General features: G+C 46.2%; 1 protein-coding gene across 3 annotated transcripts in view; it reads right to left on the reverse strand.

Annotated features, from left to right (window-relative positions):
* Nucleotides 1-22,331, reverse strand: part of ASB3 (ankyrin repeat and SOCS box containing 3) — a 168,603-nt gene that overhangs the window by 13,585 nt on the left and 132,687 nt on the right. The gene's annotated exons all lie outside the window — the stretch shown is intronic.

The following is a 22,331-nucleotide window of genomic DNA, read 5'->3' on the forward strand; positions in this document are numbered from 1 at the left end:
ACTCTCCTATTTAGGGGACGTATAGTACGTTCCACATATAACTTCTCGCAAGGGCATTTTAGTCCATAGATTACCCCCTTGGTGGTTAAAGTGATGAAATCTTTGATCGGGAATTCAATATCACCATGGGATATTTTATTTTGTTTTTTTTTGTATGTAAATTCCTGCAGACTGAACATTTGTTGCATGGATAGAAGCCGGCAGGATTTGGAAATAGGCTTTTCGGTAGAGTAGTGGATGGAGGGTTTTTAATAGATGGGGCTACAAGGTTGCCAAGGTTTCTGGCTTTCCTAAATATGAATCTTGGTTTTAGGGGGATCTGGCCCCTACTAACTTATCGTCTCTAAGAATGTTCCAGTGCCGTTGAATAATTTTCCTTAGGAGGTAAGTATTAGAGTTGTATGTGGTTATTATTGGGATATCGATAGTGGAACCATTTGTGTTTTGATTAGTTGTTTCTTCTTTGTTGTCCAGGAGTTCTGCTCGGACAATTTTACGTGTCTGGACCTTGGCATTGTCCAGAAGTATTGGGTCATAACCTTTATTTAGAAATTTTTCCGTCATGAGGTTTGCTTCCTTCTCAAAATCCTTTGGTTTTGAGCAGTTTCGATATAGTCTCCTGTATTGACTATTGGGTACATTTAAGAGCCAGCTTGGGAGGTGGCAGCTATTTGTGTGTATAAAACTGTTGGTGTCAGTGGGTTTGAAAAAAGTACGGGTGCATATTTGGCTTTCATTAATATATACATTTAAATCCAGATAGTTTACCTGATTAGTACTTATTGTTGAGGTGAAATGAAGATAAAATTCATTATTATTTAGGTCAGCCAAAAATTGTTTAAGGGAGTCCTGGCTACCAGACCAAATAAAAAGGATATAATCAATGAAGCGGCGCCAAAAAATCAAGTCCGGGTGTAGACTACCATTGGTGAAGATATTGTGGTATTTCCACATGCCTACATACAGATTAGCATAACTGGGCGCGAAGCGCGTGCCCATTGCTGTGCCCCATCTCTGCCTGTAGTGTCTTTCCTCATACTTAAAAGAGTTGTGGTTTAGGATAAAAAGCATGCAGTCCTCGATAAAATTAATCTGTTCTTCTGGCATGGTGGTGTGTTGTTTTAGGAAGAATTTGGCTGCTTGGCAGCCTTTTTGATGTTGGATGACTGTATAGAGGGACGTGATGTCAAGTGTTCCTATTATATAGTGGTTTTCCCATCTAATTTTATTCAGTAATTGTAGAGTGTGTTTTGTATCTTTGAGATGAGCTGGCAGGAGGGGGACTAGGTTTTGTAGATGACTGTCAAAAAATCTCGATAAATTGGAGGTTAGACTTTGAATCCCCGATATAATAGGTCTGCCGGGTGGGTTAATCAATGACTTATGAATTTTTGGGAGATAGTAGAATACAATAATTCACTGATCCCAGACTACAATTAATTATCTATGTTAACTACATCTAATAGGAGATTTTAGCAACACATTGGAACCTCCTAGGGTGTGTTGTATTAACCACAAATAAATACTGTTTTTTGTCAACAACTAAACAACTACGACAATCAGCTCCACCCTGTATCATCTGTCTCCAATTAAATGTAGCACTAGGAGGCCCGAGTACTTACGTATATAAGGAAGCACTCAGCACCGAAGGACCATCCCTGACGAAGGATTCCGTGCAATCCGAAAGGCGTAGGAAAGGTCCTCAGTGATACCCGTACCCAATCCACCGCGAGACACCACGTGACTCTACGTCACGTACACCACGTGACCAGACTTCCCGCAAGTCCTCGTGAACAGGAAGAAGGTATCGCTACCTCCGAGCGCCCGCCACTACAGGAGCCTCCGGCCGGGACTCCGGGTGTGGCGTGACCCTCACACAATCAAGAGCAACAGCTCTCACCTACAGGTCAGTAATATACAGACCTCCACAACGCCGCCAGCGGACTGAACTATCAGAAGGTATGTGCTTGCACTGTCAACTGCCGCCTCAACTGTAGGTCTCCAGCATACGGTATACCACCGCTGACCTTCAGAAGTAGACAGCAACAAGACGCTGGCACCTACTCCTGTCTGGCACTAATTTACAGTGACCACGAAGCAAGAGAGAGTAATTCCTCTCTTGCTCCTCCTGGCACCAGCGCAAAGTCTAGTTTGCTAATACAAGTACAGCAAGCAAGAAGGTGCTACTCATGTGCAATAGTGCTCTCACCAACGCAGGGTAATTTTCCATCTTAGTACCCTGTCAGTATACCCCAACAGTATACTTTCTTCTAAAATCCACTTTTAACCCTAGCTAGACACGCAGGAAAGCCGGCAGCCACTTACCTGGATCTATATTCCACCAGCTTCTACCAATCAAGGTAATCCTTGACTTAATAGACACCCAGCTCCCAATTCTAAGGTCAGTTTCCCTCATTGTTTATTTGCCTTCACAGACTTTCATTTATAGTATCCCTACGGATCCGAAGTATCCACCACAATACGCCTATACCTCAATACAGGTACTATTCCTCTAAAAATCTAAGGTGTAGATAAATAAATCTCATGTAATAGGCCTATATAAACTCCTTCCCTTCTAGGTCCTCCTCACCTACCTCAAGCTATCTACCCATTAACCTCTTGAAGCACGCTCCAAGCAAGATCCCTACGCATTGTGTTTTTAGTTGTAAATGGTCAGCCAACATCATGGTTTTTTAAATTAACAAACAATTTTATTCAAAAAATTTTTTTTTGCCAATACCTTTTATTATCTAATAAAATATTTATCTATTTGCCTACATCACCTTTTTAGTGCCTCTAACCTACCAAGACCAGCGCAGATACCCTATTCTTATTTATGTTTATGGATTAGAAGAGTTTAGGGCCTGGAGAAATGTCAGCTATTTCGCTTGTTTCGCCTATTCTTCTTGTAACATCATAAGGCTCAGTTGTAAGAGACGTCTAATACCTGCTTCACTATATCTTCAAAGTTATCCATTTTTTGGGGATAAAAGTCTTATCTCAGAGCAGAGTTTCCCAAATATTACCGATCTGTATCTCACTCACTTGTCAATGTCAGTCTAACACAACTCTCCGACATTTGCCGGCACAGGGATGGTGCTCAGTCTCCATTCTTTGTCTTACCGTCCACCTTTGGGAAACTTTAACATCTGCCGCTCTCCAACAGTTCATGTACGAAGCAATTTCATTTTGCTGTCATCAGCTATTAATAAAGACTTCTAGTTCCCATAAAGTTTACCACTGCAGCACATTATCTTACAGATATCCAATGTTATTCATCATATTGGTATTTTGCATGGAAATGCGTAAATTAACTGATAACGGCATTAAAGAGGCTTCGACATCACAATGCTCGCTGCTTGCCGGGCAGGGGGCGGCCGCGCATTCCTGAAGATCGACAGGCTGGAACAGCAGTAAAGTCGCGCTGCTGATCTGAATGCTGTGTTATCCCATATTGCTAGAAACATCGGAGGAATGCAGGATCCACCTTTAGCAAACTAAGACCATGTTCACACGTTCAGTATTTCGTCAGTATTTGTAAGCCAAAATCAGGAGTGGGTGAGAAATACTGAAGTGGTGACGTGTTTCTATTATACTTTTCCTCTGATTGTTCCGCTCCTGGTTTTGGCTTACAAATACTGATGTAAAATACTGACCAAATACTTAATGTGTGAATGTGGTCTAAGGCAAACAGTTTGCATATGCAGTCTATCAGAGGTGGCCAGTAACCTAGGCAACGAGCAGTAAACTATAAATCCCTCCGGAGAGGTTTTTAGTAAGAGGTAATTGCAAATTTGTTTGTTTTTACAAGAACTTTGCAATTTTACCAATTTAAAGGGAACCTGTCAGCAGGATTTTGCTAAGTAAATACAGGCAATGTCATGTTGGGACTAATGCAATGATTAATATGATACCTGAAGTGCAGCCCCAACATTACAATGCCTGTAGTTTACTTAGCAGAATCCTGACAGGATGTTCGCTTTAATGAAATCAGACAAACCCTCTAGATTTTAGGTTTATTTATGTTATTCTCCTGACAGTGCAGCAGATCTGTGCATGGTCGGATCCTAAGTCACCCACCAATTGCCCAAGACTGCTCACTTCTGCAAGCAGCTGCGCTCCACTCCTGCCTAGTCATGACTTAGACAAGCGGTAGCATCACGCCACAGTGCTGCCCATTTTGGCAAAGCTGGGAGAAACTGGTGTGAAAATGACAAATGTTGCAAACTTTTTGTGCAAATCCAAGTTGCATAAAATTTTTGCGACTTTTCAAAGCAATTTACTCCAGACTTCTGGCAAAATTGCTTTGATGAATTATGAGTGACCGGTCACAAAAAACTGAGCCAAGTGTATGTCTAGATCACATTATTTTGAGGGTAAATTAATAAAAATAAATTTTTTGTTTTCCTTTTTCCTACCAGTTATACATTTATCAGTCAGTTAGTTGGATAATTATAAATAACATATCACTATACAAAAAAAAAAACAGAAAACCCATTTGCTTTATGCTTTGAGATAAAACGTCACAGTCTCTAAAATTGACTATTTTTTCACTCTTTACCCAAGAGAGTCCAATGTGAAGAGGGCCGTGACGTGCACCCACTCCGAGGAGGGGGCCAAGGTGGTTAGCTGTACAGAGCGGCTTTTTTTATGAAGTAGAAAGTGATATCTCAGGCCCTGGGGAAATTGTGCTCCAGATGATGCCTGAGCTGTTAATTCTTTATGCTTTCTGAAGCTTGTTCATCCATATACAACACTGCTCCCATCTCTTACCGACTATTCCACAGCTGACACAGTCCGATATGTCTGCACTGCATAGGTATATATATTTTATAAAGAGCGAATTACTTTTGAGTTCCTTCAATAAAATTTCATTACACAGAGAGACTATAGCAAATGGATCCCAGTTACTAAGAAATACAAGAAAAAAAAATAGAAAGGAAAAATGGAATCCCAAGACCTGACTAAGACACATCCCTTGTGTTTATTACGGACCATTTTATGGTAGCAATAAGTCATTAGATTAGTAGTAACCCTTTAGTCATTTCAACTAATAAAACTAAAAGATGTTGTCCGGGCATAGGACACCCACAGGAGAGGTTAACGAAATGCTGCCCTTCCCCTGTTATTAGCTCTGGCACCAGTCGAATCTAAATATTGAGCGGAGCTGAACAATGTGTAGCAGCATCTGGCAAGAGAAGCCCGTCAGGTTCCTGTTCTTTTGCAATGACATCTTACATTTTTTTCATTTACAATGGTTAACTCATTATCTGGCAGTTTTATTTAGAATAGTTTTTTTATTTTCATTATTCCATTTGAAAATAACCAACAATAGTGCCACAAGGATTGATACGTTTCTCGGCCCCCTGATTAGTATTAGTGAGGTCACTTAATTGGGACACAAAGGCAAGAAAATAATAGCGCACAGAGAGGTAAGGCACTAGAGTTCGGTACCATCTTGATTGGGTACACCAGGCCTAGCATGTCAGAGTGAGGAAACTTATACGCCATACATGCTCCTTTGGGAAATTAAATATGCAAATTGTCTCTGCAGAGAGGAAGAGGACTGGAACTCTAATGCCACCTATTGGAAGTAGAAATCCTAAAAGTCACTAACGACCCTTTAACGAGCCTTGCCAGATGACTTGGGATAAAAGCCAAATCACAAGGAGAAACATTACCCCTTAGAGCCCAGTCTTAAGCCTCTCAACTAGCCAAATCAGATCTCATATTTTGAACTGATGAGGGGCAATACCCCGAAACACCGTGTCTGCAAATTGAGATTCTGGTTTGGCTTTCATCCTAAGTCATGTGACAAGGCTCATTAAAGGGTCGATATTGACTTTTAGGATTGCTACATCCAATAGGCGGCACTAGAGTTCTAGTCCTCTTTCTCTCTGTAGAGACAATTTGCACCCTTTTATTGATAAAAGAAAACGTGAACTAATTACACTATGTTTTTTTACGAGTTCGTATTTATTTATTTATTTACTTACTGCTGTAGCCTACACATTGTTTTTATTCTAGGGTATATTTATTGTCATGTGTACCTACATACTACACTTATACCAACAGGTGTGCGGCCCTTGTTTTTTAGTTTTGCTTTGGTAGTTTGTACGCAGTAAAATTGGGGCTGTGCACCTTATCTACTCAGAGTTCCACAGGCAGCTTTAAACACGCTCAGGTACTAGTCCCCGTCTATGAGAACTGGTTGGCACATAGCAAGGTGAGTTACTAGAGTTAGGGACCATTCTGATTGGGCACACCTGGTCTCAGCGGCATGGCTTTATACTTTTTGGATTAAGAAAATGTGAACTAAGTACTCTAAGCTTTACATGTGCTACTATTTATTTATCTCAGTGTACCTATGCAGTATGTCTTTACACATACTACTACCACTACTACATATTGATTAAATATTCCACAGTCGTTCTCCACTCCGGGAAATATGGAATTATATTGGACTATCAAAGAGAATAAGAGCTGATCTGTAGCACTGGGCAGCAACTGTTACACATTGATTGGAGTTGAACAACTGACCGGTAGCGATTCAGGGTGGTGGTTGTTATATTGATGATCTCCCTCAAGGTTACTCCTGTTTCCATACAGATAAGGAATTTAGAGATTGGGAGGCCCAATGGGCTGATATACAGTAACTACTTCAGATATACAGGCAAGTGTGTAAACCCTTGTCAGAACAAAGCATTTAGGTTTTGCAATCGTTTACTGTTACCCTGTGGTTTTCCTGTCATTTTCCATTTAATTATAGTAAAGATGACCTCAAAATATTACAGTAACCGGACTGGTCCTGAGACTATAGAGCATGGTATGAGGACAGATCCACCATTAGCTAAAACGGTATACAAATATATTCACGCTGTCCGTGTATTTTTTTTATGGCACCAATTACCCAAATGGCACAGTGTTCTTTGCGCTATTTTGGTCGGACCTGTTTTTCCATACTAGGCTGCCATTTTATAGATCTCCAGCATGATGGATAGATTTCCGGTCAGCCCTGGATCCTTACAGTACAATAGCTAAAGTTGTTATCAAATAGTCATAGATTGAGTCTAGAATGGGGGGGGGGGGGGGGGCAGTGACTAAGATACACCTGAAAGAAAGGATTCATGGAGGGTTGGGTGTCAACCACTTTGATTCTAATCATTAAAGGTCTTAGGACAATAATTACCCATGAGAGTTCATTAGTAGAGATGGGAGAACAGAAATGTCCAGTGTTCGTACCGGACAGTCATTGTTCGAGTCTGAATGCCGAACACAGACTTTCTTCTGAAGCCCGGTGAGAATGAGAAAGAGGAGAGAGGATAGAGGGAGAGAGATATTTTTTTTCTTTTCTTACAAGTTTGGGTCTCCATTATTTTCAATGGGGTTCAGGTTCTGGTGGCAGTTCGGGTGTGTTCCGGTACCCGAACCGAACTATCTCAAAAGTTCGGGTCAGGTACCAGAACCCGAACTTCCTCCAGTCCCCCATCCCCATTCATTAGTATGGCTGTTCCCCATAATTGGTCAGTGTAATCATGGCACTGAGCAGCCAAACGAGCAAAACGCTTATTCGACAGGTAATTTCATATCTTTACGTTGACATAAAAATCATCACTGTCGGCAGCAGATTGCCCTGTGTAATTAGGGGATATTGCACCGATTACATTCATACTGTATGGGGACAAAACAATCATACAGGCAGCATCAACACGCATGAATAGGCCTTTAAACAAGTGCCAATCGGCACTCATTATGGATAGAAATTGCCCATGTAACAGATTTTAATCCATAATCTCCAACAAGACAAATCATCCATTCAGCCACTTGTCAGTAAGCAGGCACACCAAATTTCTATGGCAGTTTCTGTGCTCCTGACTTCTTGTCTGCAGGCTGGATACATCGCCCACTTCACCTCATTTGACTAGAAACTTGTTGTGACGCAGAGTCACTACTCACGGACAAGCCGTGAGACAGGGTAGTTAGGGGGTCCGAGGTCAGATACCAGGAAGGCACGTAGTACAGAGGGGCAAGACAAAGACTTGGTGAGGTAACAGTCCGGGGTCAAATGCCAGGAGGGTAAGTCAAGACAAGGGAGTAAGAAAAACGGATAGTCAGAGCCCAAGTTCGGGATCAGGTATCTGCAGTCAGAGAGCGTAAAGAGAAGGGGGGATAATACACACAAATGGTCACAACAAATCCTAGGTCCAAAAACAAGATCACAGAAAGACACAATCAGACACAGAGCTTAGCTTATTTTGTGCTTAGCTCTGTGTCTGATTGTGTCTTTCTCTGATCTTGTTGCTGGATCTAGGCTTTGTCGTTACCATTTGTCGATTATCCCTTATGCTCTTGATGCTCTCTGATTGCAGGTACCTGACCTCGGACTTGGGTTTTAACTATCCGTTTTTGTTACTCCCAAGTCTTGATGAACCCTTCTGGTATTTGACCCCGAATTGTTACCTGACCAAGCCTTTATCTTGCCCCTCTGTACCACGAGCCCTCACTATATCTGACCTCGGACCTCCTGACTACCATCTCACAGCTAGTCCGTGAGTAGTGACTCAGCGTCACAGGGGTTGGTCAGATTTTAGTCACAATGTCTGCTATTTTATGATGATTTAACGCTTATTTTTTGTCTTTTTTGATGGCGACTGCATTGGAGGCTCCTAAGAGATGTCAACCTAACGTAACATAAAAGTCCATGAAAAAGCAAGGGTCGGTTTTTCATAAAACTTTTGAAACCCATCTTTCTCATTTTAGCAAAGTAATGTTACCTCCTAGAACCACTTACCTTGCCAATTTCCGTTTATGACATTTTTATAAAGTTGATAGTTCTGTAAGAATGCTTTTTGCATTAGAGATCAGTCCAAATAAATGTATGTTTTCGACTCTAGGATCCTAATTTTTTTTTTACTGCCAGGTTCACTGAGTGTTATAATTATCCACACGGCTGTGCTGCTGTTCTCTTGTCCGCGTGACACGTGAAAGGTACTGTATGATTTGTGTGAACAACAGTGTTTCGCTCAGTAAACCTCATTGTTAGTAGATGTGTCCTTCAATTATACCACAGGGAAAAGTGCTGTAAACACCAGATATTTAACTTTCATATAAATCATAAGTGATGGCTTTCTGAAGCAATATTGTATCCGGCCCATGACAACACCGCAGCAAGTTTAATTAGTAAACATTTCTTATTCTATTGGAAACTATTTTAATTTGTTGTGGGATTTTTTTTCCCTCACTCGCTTTGGCTGACTTGCAAGTATTTTATATATCATGCCTGTCTTAAGCCTTTTCAGAATATCCAATTTGCAAACTGTATTGTGACAGGCAATTATTTCAGCAAGTAAATCTTTCTAACTTCAAACTCTCTAATTTTTTTCTGAGTGTACATTTTGTTACGCATGAGAATAATGAGAACAATCAGAAGTAAATGCCACGTATGCGGCTGCTGGATGAGGTGTTAGTTTCATTGTTTTGCTGCATTTAGAAAATGTGGAAATCCTAAAATATTACAGTGTTAAAGGGTTTATTACTACTTGCTATTGTTAGGACTTTGTAGAAAAGTTAGTGCTGCAAATAGCTAGACGCTTGTGATAGCTTTTGGCTGGGCTTCACAAGAATATCAAGATGCCTTCATAAGGCCACCAACTGCCATGACAAATCGGCACCCCATGATTGGATGACCAGGGGACAGATGGGCACCCTAAATGGCGCGTCACCAGTATCGCGCTGTTTAAATGCCGCTGTCAATGATTGACACCTGACCTGTCTTTAAAATGAATGTGCCTGCTATATAATATTTTATAATACAGCTAGCAGGCATCGTGTCTGGAGTCGGCTCAGCTCCTGAGCCTGCTCCAAACACCTACATCCAGCATATGATGTAAATGGAGGTCAAACTTCAGTAAGGGGTTTATGGACCAAAGAGCTAATATGGTAGGAGTCGCCCTGTTTCAACTTTAATTTTCTATGATCATTAATGAGCAGAAATCACCAGAAACAAAAATGAAAAAAACGACAAACAGTGGCTCAGTGGTTAGTAAAGTTGCTTTGCTTGTGATCCCAGCATGGACAACATGTGCAAGGAGTTTGTATGATCTCGTGAGTTTCCTCTGGGTTTTTCCCCATACGCCAAAGAAATACAGATAGGGAATTTAGATTGTGAGCCTCAATGGGGACAGCGATGCAGTAAAGTGCAGTGAAAATTAATGGCGCAATATGAGCGAGTAATATAAATAAAGGGTCATCCATTTTAAACAAGTTATCACCAATACATAACTTGCTGATCGGTGGGTGTCTAACTGCTGGGACCCACATTGATCAGCAGAATGAAGAGCGCTCAGTAGTCCCATTGGGAATGAATAGAGCAGTGGTCGGGCAGGTCGGCCATTCTAATGGGGATAAAAATCCCCCATTCTGCTGGTCAGTGCGGGTCCCAGCAGCTGGATCCCACTAATCATGTGGTTATCACCTATCCTATGTATAGGCTATAAAGGGGTTGTTAACAAATCGAAATATATACCATCTGATAACAATAACCGGTAAGAATGTCTTTTGCCAATAAAAGCAGAACTACCAGGAATAACATATAGTACCATCTATTTTGCCCAACAACAAGTCTTTTTATGCACAGTCTGTCATTTGGCCTAATTTTTCTCATACTCATTACTAGAGTGATACAGTGTGGTCTGACAACCATCAAACAATTACCCAGAACCTGGGAATGCAAATCCATTAATTAATTGTCTGTTGCCATATGAAATGTGGATTCCTCTTCCTGTCCAAGGTCAGGGAGCATTGTTAATAAGCAATGTGGCGGCTTACGCTATTTGAGGTGTTGATAATGGAACGAAATACAATTTCCTAGAGGTTATTAAGAAACCGCTCCATTTTACACTTCTGTAATATCCATGCAAATGGTAAAAGGTGGCAGTGATGGCAGCCTTTCCTCATATTCATCCATTGTTTGCAGAAGACGAGATCTTCTACCTCCTGGCGAACGGCAGCGGCTGACCCAAACACAATGGGAGCCTATGTGCAATATATACCATTGAATAGAATCCTAGAATGTTAGAGTTGGAAGGGACCTCCAGGGTCACCGTGTCCAACCCCCTGCTCAATGCAGGATTTACTAAACCATCTCAGACAGATGTCTGTCCAGCCTCTGCTTGAAGACTTCCATTGAAGGAGAACTTACCATCTCTCGTGGCCGCCTGTTCCACTCATTAATCACCTCACTGTCAAAAAGTTTTTTCTAATATCTAATCTGTATCTTCTCCCTTCCAGTTTCATTCCATTGCTTTTCGTGTTTCCATGTGCAAATGAGAATAAGGATGATCCCTCTACACTGTGACAGCCCTTCAGATATTTGTAGACAGTTATTAAATCTCCCCTTTGCCTTATTTTTTGCAAGCTAAACATTCCCAGATCCTTTAACCATTCCTCGCAGGACATAGTTTGCAGTCTGCTCACCATCCTGGTAGCTCTTATCTGAATTTACTCCAGTTTTTCAATGTCTTTTTTAAAATGTGCCCAGAACTGGACACCGTATTCCAGATGAGGTCTGATCAAGGAGGAGTAGAGGTGGATAATTACTTCACGTGATCTAGACTCTACGCTTCTCTTAATACATCCCAGAACTGTGTTTTCCTTTTTTTCTGCTGCATCACACTGTTGACTCATGTGCAGTCTGTTATCTATTAGTATACCTTATAGATTCAAGTCTATGGGTGAGTGGAAAATATCGTACTCAGATGACAATTTAGTGCAGTCCGATTTCCGTGGATTCACACAATGGAGAAGCTGAAGACATTTTGTTCTACATGTTCTCCTCACCTGTTGTACGATTCTCTCATCTGAGAAAATCGGATCACACTTTGCTGACTCTGATAAGAGTTGGATCCAAATGTCATTAACATAATCGATCCGATTCTTCATTCCATTGCCTCTCGTGTTTCCATGTGCAAATGAGAAGTTTGATCCCTCTACACTGTGACATCCCTTCAGATATTTGTAGACAACTATTGTCTCCCCTTAGCCTTCTTTTTTGCAAGCTGAACATTTCAAGATCCTTTAACTGTTTCTCGAAGGACATAGTTTGCAGTTCACTCACCATCCTGGTAGCTCTTCTCTGAACTTGCTCCAGTTATACCCACATACCAGAATACCTACAGGTGCTTCTCGCAAAATTAGAATATCAAAAATTTTATTTCAGTTCTTCAATACAAAAAGTGAAACTCATATTATATAGAGTCATTACAAACAGAGTGATCCATTTCAAGTGTTTATTTCTGTTACAGCCAATGAAAACACAACAGTTATTATCTCAGTAAATTAGAATAATTATGAAAAAACACCTGCAAAGGCTTCCTAAGCATTTAAAAGGGTCCCTTGGTATGTTTCAGAAGGCTCCACAATAATGGGGAAGACAGCTGACTTGACAGATGTCCAGAAGGCAGTCATTGACACACTCCACAAGGAGGTGTGGTATAACGCCTCATTCGGCCGCTTCTGGAAGACTCAGGAACCCGGGTTTTCTTTGCAGGCTTTATTAACACCATAAAGCTCTGCACTCCAGCAAAATAAACACAGCCTTACTTGGAAAAAAAATAAACTGTAGCAGAGTCCATATATGTGTGTGCAGTTCGCCCACACAGGTTATTTCCAGCCTTCAGCTCCCTCCTGAGCTATGGCTGACCAGTCTGGAGACCTTCCCTCTCCAAACACAACACACAGAAAAAAAAACAGGACTGAACATTTAAAGGATGCTCAGCCACACCCTGGGGTGGAGTTATAGGGAATGACGTCCCTCCCATCACTATGTCATTCCCCTAAAACCACGCCCTTTAAGTGAGTTAACCCACCAGCACATAACATGCTGGCAGAAAGTCCACTGATTTCAGTTCACACAGGCTAGCAACCTGTGTGACACATACCTCCCCTCATATACCATACCAGTGACTCTGTCACAGAGGGTAAACCACAAAAGGTCATTGCTAAAGAAGCTGGCTGTTCACAGAGTGCAGTATCCAAGCATATTAATGGAAAGCTGAGTGGAAGGAAAAAGTGTGGTAGAAAAAGGTGACAAGCAACCAGGATAGCCGCAGCCTTGAAAGGATTGTAAAGAAAAGGCCATTCAAAATTTTGGGGGAGATTCACAAGGAGTGGACTGCTGCTGGAGTCATTGCTTCAAGAGCCACCACACACAGACGTATCCAGGACATGGGCTACAAGTGTCGCATTCCTTGTGTCAAGCCACTCATGACCAATAGACAACTCCAGAAGCGTCTTACCTGGGCCAAGGAGAAAAAGACCTGGACTGTTGCTCAGTGGTCCAAGGTGTTTTCAGATGAAAGTAAATTTTGCATTTCATTTGGAAATCAAGGTCCCAGAGTCTGGAGGAAGAGTGGAGAGGCCACAATCCAAGCTGCTTGAGGTCTAGTGTGAAGTTTCCACAATCAGTGATGGTTTGGGGAGCCATGTCATCTGCTGGTGTAGGTCCACTGAGTTTTATCAAGACCAAAGTCAGTGCAGCCATCTACCAGGAAATTTTAAAGCACTTCATGCTTCCCTCTGCCAACAAGCTTTTTGGAGATGGAAATTTCATTCTACAGCAGGACTTGGCACCTGTCCACACTGACAAAAGTACCAATACCTGGTTTAAGAACAACAGTATCACTGTGTTTGATTGGTCAGCAAACTCTCCTGACCTTAACCCCATAGAGAATCTATGGGGTATTGTCAAGAGGAAGATGAGAGACACCAGACCCAACAATGCAGATGAGCTGAAGGCTGCTATCAAAGCAACCTGGGCTTCCATAACGCCTCAGCAGTGCCACAGGCTGATCGCCTCCATGCCACGCCACATTGATGCAGTAATTGATGCAGAAGGAGCCCTGACCAAGTATTGAGTGCATTTACTGAACATACATTTCAGTAGTAGTAACATTTTGGATTTTAAAAACATTTTTCAAGCTGTTATAAAGTATTCTAATTTACTGAGATAATGACTTTGGTGTTTTCATTGGCTGTAAGCCATAATCATCAACATTAACAGAAATAAACACTTGAAATAGATCACTCTGCTTGTAATGACTCTATATCAGTGGTCCCCAACCTTTTTTGCACCAGGGACCGGCTTGAAGCAAGATCATTTTCCCATGGCCCAGCAAGGAGGGGGTGGGGTGGGCGGGGCTTTGGTCATATGGGGGCGGGGTAATGGAGGGATTTGGAGTTTAGTGCATACTTATCATATAGTGTAGACCAGGTCCCCGCCAGGAGCTATGCCAGGAGCCCCACATAATGTGCTGTGCCAGGAGCCGCATCACTGAGGCCCCATCACGCCCTGCAGCAGAACAGGGCAGCTGTCCTGACAGCTGCTGTTCAGCTGCATTTACTTCATCCCAGGGGCGGACACAGACTGTAGTGGGCCCCTGTGCAAGAAATTTTTGGGGGCCCCCCCCGCCCTTCATAAGGCAACAAAGTTATGTAAACATAACTCCCCCCATGTGCATCTCTCACCCCCCCATGTGCAGCTCACCCCCCGTGCATCTCTCATCCCCCTCCATGCATCTCTCATCCCCCTCCGTGCATCTCTCATCCCCCTCCGTGCATCTCTCATCCCCCTCCGTGCATCTCTCATCCCCCCCGTGCATCTCTCATCCCCCCCGTGCACCTCTCATCCCCCCCGTGCATCTCTCACCCCCCCATGTGCATCTCTCATCTCTCCCCTCCCCCCATGTGCATCTCTCCCCTCCCCCATGTGCATCTCTCATCTCTCCCCTCCCCCATGTGCATCTCTCATCTCTCCCCCCAATGTGCATCTCTCATCTCTCCTCTCCCCCCCATGTGCATCTCTCATCTCTCCCCTCCCCCCAATGTGGATCTCTCATCTCTCCCCTCCCCCATGTGCATCTCTCATCTCTCCCCTCCCCCCATGTGCATCTCCCATTCCCCCCACTCCTAGTTAATTGTATTTAAAAAAAATAAAACTTGTTATACTTACCCCCATGCGATCCCTGCAGAATCCTGGCGCTCGTCCATATCGCTGACACCAGGTTCTCAGAGGAATTATGAGATGTCCTGGACCCGGCGCTTTGCATGGGGCCGGGGACCCCATGAGGAGAGAGACGCACAAGAGGGGGGCTCCGAGGGGGCTCCTACCGGCCAGGCCCCATACTGGAGTCAGGGCAGTCATGCCCTGATGGCGGCCCTGCTGGAGGTTGGAGGGGCCCCCTCTCCCTCGGGGCCCCCGTTCAATGAACCGGCTGCACAGGCGGTAGTTCCGCCCCTGCTTCATCCTGCTTCAGGACCTGTGGTGACATCACAGTTATGTACCTTGATGTCATCACAGGTCCTCTACAGGTCTACCCTGCGGGAGTCTAGAACAGCGGGCAGCATCCACCCCACATAGTGTGCTCTGAGCCACCGCAGACCAGAGCACACTGTCAATGTTTAGTGATTGTCTGTGGCGGTGCCGCGGACCGGCTGAAAAACCCCAACGGCCCGGTCCTGGTCTGCGGACCGGCGGTTGGGGACCTCTGCTCTATATAATATATGAGTTTCACTTTTTGTATTGAAAAACTGAAATAAATTAACTTTTTGATGATATTCTAATTTAGTGAGAAGAACCTGTATAGAAGTCTCAAACACAATGTAAACAGACCCAAGTAATTAAGGCCACAATAAAAAAGCATTATACGTTTTTTCCCCCAAACATTATTAAAAGAGTAACAGTCGTTTTAATTTGTATTTCATAAATCAATAGCACACCTGAAAATAAGCAATTTTGTAATATATTTTATTAGCGATGCCTACCTGCTTCTTTCTCCTCCAGCACTCTAGATTAATTTTCAAAATTCTCAATTCTGGGGTAAAATCTGAGTTCAGTGAAGACAGATTGTAACATTACTGAGTTAGGAGATGGCAGTTGCTACTGATAAGATTCTATATAGGCGGAGGGAGCAGCTCTGCCTCTAGCTTTTCCTTCACCCTCTGTCCCCTCCACATAGATGACTGTTATGGATAAGTTCCTTTGAGCTGGGCATTACGTTTATATAGCTTCCCATGGCTGGGTGTCCATAGTTGGGCCCCGGTTATCCTCAACCCTTATTCATATTGAGGTCACTTTTGTCACATGGTCAGATCCTGATCTTAACAACATCGGGTCAGTTTGAGATTACATGAATAGACAGAAGGATTTACGCAAGTGGCATCCACAGATCTGTGGTTAGTTCCCCAAGATGTTTGGAACAACCTCCGTGTCGAGTTCCTTCAAAGACTGTGTACAAGTGTATCTATAAGAAATGATGCTTTGATGCTATTTTGAAGGCAAAGGGCGAACACACCAAATAATGATTTCATTCTGATCTCTCTTTTATTCATTCACTTTGAATTTTCTTAATTGCTAAAATTAAACTATTAACATTTCTATTTTAGAAAGCATTACCTAAAGATCGTATATATAATACCGCTTATGTAGTGCCGGCGTCCCTGCCCTCTGCTAGGCAGGGACGCTGTTCCCCTCACCGCTCTGCTCCGTGCCCGGCGTCCCTCTCCCGCTCTGCTGGCAGCGCGCGCTCCTTCCCGGCCACTGTGCTTAGGGCGCGCACGCGCGCTCTCCCTCCCTCTTAAAGGGGCCGCGCGCGCCGTCCTAAGGAGTCCCCGGCCAATGGCCGGAGGACTTTACCATATATAAGGCACCTCCTCCAAAATGGAGGTGCCCGAGCAATGTTGTTTGCACCTGTGTCTCACCTGTGCTTCAGCCCTCAGGTCCCGTTGCCAGTTACCTGCCAGATTCCTGCCTGATTACTTGCTACCTGCCTGCTAGTCTGAGGTCCGACGGTCTGCCTTACTAATCCTCTCACTCTGTCTAAGGACCAGCCTGCCCGCTCACCTGGGAGCGCACATCAGCTACCTGCCTGCTTGCCTGAGGTCCGACGGTCTGCCTTCCAACTCCTGTCAGTCTGTCTATGGACCAGCTTGCCCGCTCACCTGGGAGCGCACATCTGCTACCTGCCTGCTAGCCTACCTGGAGGCTCCGCCGTCACGTGCTGTGACCACCTGCCTGTCCAGTGACTCCTGCCCGCTCACCTGGGAGCGCTCATCTGCTACCTGTCTGCTTGCCTACCCGGAGGCTCTGCCGTCACGTGCTGTGACCACCCGCCTGTCCAGAGACTTCTGCCCGCTCACCTGGGAGCGCTCATCTGTCGCCTGTCCGCTGGTCTTCCTGGAGGCTCCGCCGTCACATGCTGTGACCACCCGTTCATCCAGAGACTCTCGCCTGCTCACCTGGGAGCTCACGTTTATCTTCAGCCGCCACAGGTCGTACCAACCCTATACCTAGAGACTGCCCCGGTCACTTGCCGTGACCTCCAGCCCGTTCACTCAGAGACTGTCCCGTTCACTCAGAGACTGTCCCGTTCACCTGCTGAGACTTCCAGCCCGTCTTCCCTGGTCGCCACCCGCTCCCTTACAAGGACCGCCCCCTTGTATAGTAGCTCAGAGGTTCCGCCTCCCAGACCCGTTACAGTTTGCTCGGGCCATGGAACCCGGTGGCACCCAAGCTCCCTCGCTCTCGGACCTGTGTCATGAACTGTCCCGTCAAAGGTCCCAACAGGAGTCCATTCTGGGTCACCTGCGGAATGTCAATACTCGCCTGGACACTCTGACTGCTCCACCAGCAACCTCCGCCAGTGCCATGTCTCGCAATCCGGCAGCTCCACTGCCCACTAATACCATGGTATCTTATCCCGGACCCCGGCTTTCTGCACCTCCTCGCTTCGGAGGCGACTCCGCCCAGGCTCGGGGCTTCATAAATCAGTGCACCCTGCACTTTGAACTATTATCTCACCAGTTTAACTCCGACCGGGCCAAAATTGCATTCATCATGTCCCATCTCACCGGGGAGGCCCTGGCCTGGCTAAATCCTCTATGGGAGAGAGGAGACCCCCTGGTATCCAACTTGCCTGCTTTTCTCACGGCTTTCCGGAAAGTCTTCGACGAACCCGGACGGAAGACCTCATCCGCATCATCTCTGCTACGCCTCCGTCAGGAAAGTCTCACCGTGGGCCAATATGCCATACGGTTCCGTACCCTTGCCTCGGAGCTGGCCTGGGATAACGACGCTCTGGTTTCCGTCTTCTGGGAGGGTCTGTCCGGCCGTATTAAAGATGAGCTTGCCGGTCGGGACATTCCTACCACTCTCGATGATTTAATAACTCTTGCCACCCGGATTGACCTACGGTTCCAGGAGCGTGCCAGAGAGGTCACCCGTGAGAGGAGATTACCACGTCTAGCTTCTACTTTTCAGAAACCCGTCACTCCTTCTGTCTCTTACCAGGTACACTCTCCTGAGCCTATGCAGGTCGACCAGACCAAGATGGTCAAGACCCGTCAGGACTTACGCCGTGCCGAGGGGACCTGCTTCTACTGTGGCAGTAAGGAGCACCGGATCCATGCCTGCCCGGAGAAGTCGGGAAACGCCTGTGTCTAGGTTCGCTCAGAGAGGTCCACCTAGACAAGAATAAATCCTCTCCATCCCTGCTGTTGTCAGTTTCAATCGTCTACGGGGAGAACCGTTATTTCGAACTAGCCCAACTTGACTCTGGAGCAGCCGGGAATCTTATCTCACAGTCCCTGGTAGAGAAATACCGCATCCCCACCAAACCTCTGGCTATACCCTTGTCTGTTGCTGCCGTGGATGGGGGGCTCTTACCACGCCCCATCCAACTCATCACCGAATCCATTACTCTGCAGGTGGGAATGCTGCATTCTGAAAGTATCTCCTTCCATGTTCTGGCTGGACTCTCTCACGCCCTCCTGCTAGGTCTACCTTGGCTCCAGAGACATGCACCCGTTCTTGACTGGCAGACCGGAGAGGTCCTTCGCTGGGGACAGGGCTGCCATAAGACCTGTCTGGTTCCCGTCCATCCCGTCCGTCCTTCTCCTACCCCAGCTAATCTACCTGGACTTCCGATCCCTTAATGGTCTTATGCTGATGTCTTTAATAAAAAGGAAGCAGAGACACTACCCCCTCATAGACCATACGACTGCCCTATCGACTTGTTACCTGGTACTTCTCCTCCCCGTGGGCGTATTTATCCATTATCCGCTGCTGAGACCCGCTCGATGTCCGAATATATTGAGGAGAATCTGGCCAGGGGATTCATCCGGAAATCTACCTCCCCGGCGGGAGCAGGCTTCTTTTTCGTCAAAAAGAAGGACGGCTCTCTCCGTCCCTGTATAGACTATAGAGGCCTTAACCAGATCACGGTGAAGAATAAGTACCCCCTTCCGCTCATTCCGGAGTTATTTGATCGTCTGAGGGGGGCTAGAATCTTCACCAAACTGGACCTCCGTGGGGCGTACAACCTGGTTCGTATCCGTCAGGGGGATGAATGGAAGACGGCATTCAACACCCGGGACGGCCACTATGAATATCTGGTAATGCCCTTTGGCCTCTGTAACGCTCCTGCCGTCTTTCAAGAGTTGGTCAATGACATCTTCCGGGACCTTCTCTACTCCTGCGTAGTGGTGTACCTGGACGACATCTTGGTCTTCTCTCCGGATCTCCAGACTCACCGGAGGGACGTTCGTCAGGTCCTGCTCAGGCTCAGGCAGAACCATCTCTACGCTAAATATGAGAAGTGCCTCTTTGAGCAGACCTCGCTTCCGTTTCTGGGCTACATTATCTCTCAGACCGGCCTACAAATGGATCCTGAGAAACTGTCTGCCATCGAGAAATGGCCCCGACCGGAGGGGTTGAAGGCCATTCAGCGATTCCTGGGCTTCGCCAACTACTACCGTCTCTTCATACCACACTTCTCTTCCCGGACTGCCCCAATTTCCGCGCTCACCCGTAAGGGTACTAATCCCAAAGAGTGGCCGCCCGAAGCAGAGGAGGCCTTTCTTTCCCTAAAACAGGCCTTCTCTTCCGCCCCGGTGCTGCATCGCCCGGACGGCAACAAGCAGTTCTTCCTGGAAGTTGACGCCTCCTCCTCTGGAGCCGGAGCGGTACTTACTCAAAAATCATCTTCCGGGAGAATGGTAACTTGTGGCTTCTTCTCCAAACTCTTCTCCTCTTCTGAGCGCAACTATTCCATAGGAGACCGAGAGTTATTGGCCATCAAGCTGGCGTTGGAGGAGTGGCGTTACCTACTCGAGGGGGCTCTTCATCCGGTAATAATTTACACTGACCACAAGAACTTGGCTTACCTCCAGCATGCCCAGAGACTTAACCCGCACCAAGCCCGGTGGTCCTTGTTTTTTGCTCGCTTTGATTTTGTTCTTCATTTTCGCCCGGCTGACAAAAACGTCAAAGCAGACGCCTTGTCCCGATCCTTTCTGGTGTCCGATCTCGAGGAGGAACCTAAACATATCATCGATCCCGCCAGAGTAATGCAGGTGGCTCCCGTGAGTCTAAATCGTCTCCCTCCCGGTAAGACGTTTGTTTCAGTACCTGATCGGGAGAAGATCCTACACTGGGGCCATTCGTCTAAGCTAGCTGGCCACGCCGGTCAGAAAAAGACCCTCCAGCTTATTGCCCGGCACTATTGGTGGCCTACCCTGCACAAGGACGTAATAGACTTTGTTTCTGCCTGTGTGTCCTGCGCCCGCAACAAAGTCCCGAGACATCTGCCAGCCGGACGCCTCCTTCCGCTTCCTGTGCCTGCTGCCCCCTGGCAGCATATTGCTATGGACTTCATAACTGATCTCCCCGTCTGTCGGTTGTACGGTCATTTGGGTGGTCGCTGACCGCTTTTCCAAGATGGCTCACTTTATTCCCCTGCCAGGCCTCCCGTCTGCACCCGAGCTGGCTAAAGACTTTATCCGCCATATCTTCCGTCTTCATGGCCTGCCCCTCCACATCGTGTCGGATCGTGGGGTACAGTTCACCTCACGTTTCTGGAGAGCCACTTGTAAACTACTAGACGTCACCCTGGACTTCTCCTCCGCTTACCACCCACAGTCCAATGGTCAAGTGGAGCGGATCAATCAGAACCTGACCAGTTACCTCCGGCACTTCGTTAATGCCCACCATTCTGACTGGGTGGATCTCCTACCATGGGCCGAGTTCTCTTATAATAATCACGAGAGCGAATCCTCCTCCAAATCCCCGTTTTTTGTAGTTTTCGGTCAGCATCCTCGGATTCCTTTTCCTGTCTCCACCTCTGTGGACAACCCGGCTGCGGAATCTCTCGTTAGCAAATTTTCCTCCATATGGGAGAGTACCCGGTCCGCACTCCTTCTGTCATCCGAGCGCATGAAAAGACACGCTGACAAAAAACGCCTGGATCCTCCACAATTTCGTCCAGGAGATAAGGTCTGGCTCTCATCTAAATATGTTCGACTCAAGATACCTTCTTACAAGTTAGGGCCTCGGTTCATCGGTCCTCTGGAGGTCATCAGTCAGATCAACCCGGTGGCCTATAAATTGAAACTCCCGGCCAACTTACGGATCCCTAACTCCTTCCATGTATCTCTCCTCAAACCCGTGGTGCTTAACTCTTTTTCCAAGTCTACAGGTACGCCTCCTGCTCCGGTTTCCGCTGAGGACGAGTTTGAGGTAGAGAACATTCTTGCTACCAAAAGGGTAAGAGGGAAGACCCTTTTTCTGGTAGATTGGAAGGGGTTTGGTCCTGAGGAGAGAACGTGGGAGCCACGGGAGAACATCCATGCCCCTCTCATCCTTGCTAAATTTCTGTCTGGCCTAAAAAAGGGGGGGCCTAAAGGGGGGGGTACTGTAGTGCCGGCGTCCCTGCCCTCTGCTAGGCAGGGACGCTGTTCCCCTCACCGCTCTGCTCCGTGCCCGGCGTCCCTCTCCCGCTCTGCTGGCAGCGCGCGCTCCTTCCCGGCCACTGTGCTTAGGGCGCGCGCGCGCTCTCCCTCCCTCTTAAAGGGGCCGCGCGCGCCGTCCTAAGGAGTCCCCGGCCAATGGCCGGAGGACTTTACCATATATAAGGCACCTCCTCCAAAATGGAGGTGCCCGAGCAATGTTGTTTGCACCTGTGTCTCACCTGTGCTTCAGCCCTCAGGTCCCGTTGCCAGTTACCTGCCAGATTCCTGCCTGATTACTTGCTACCTGCCTGCTAGTCTGAGGTCCGACGGTCTGCCTTACTAATCCTCTCACTCTGTCTAAGGACCAGCCTGCCCGCTCACCTGGGAGCGCACATCAGCTACCTGCCTGCTTGCCTGAGGTCCGACGGTCTGCCTTCCAACTCCTGTCAGTCTGTCTATGGACCAGCTTGCCCGCTCACCTGGGAGCGCACATCTTCTACCTGCCTGCTAGCCTACCTGGAGGCTCCGCCGTCACGTGCTGTGACCACCTG

The sequence above is a fragment of the Phyllobates terribilis genome, unplaced genomic scaffold, assembly GCF_046119375.1.
Source record: "Phyllobates terribilis strain yellow unplaced genomic scaffold, ASM4611937v1 Scaffold_3__8_contigs__length_932513732, whole genome shotgun sequence".
In the NCBI taxonomy this organism is placed as follows: Eukaryota; Metazoa; Chordata; class Amphibia; order Anura; family Dendrobatidae; genus Phyllobates; species Phyllobates terribilis.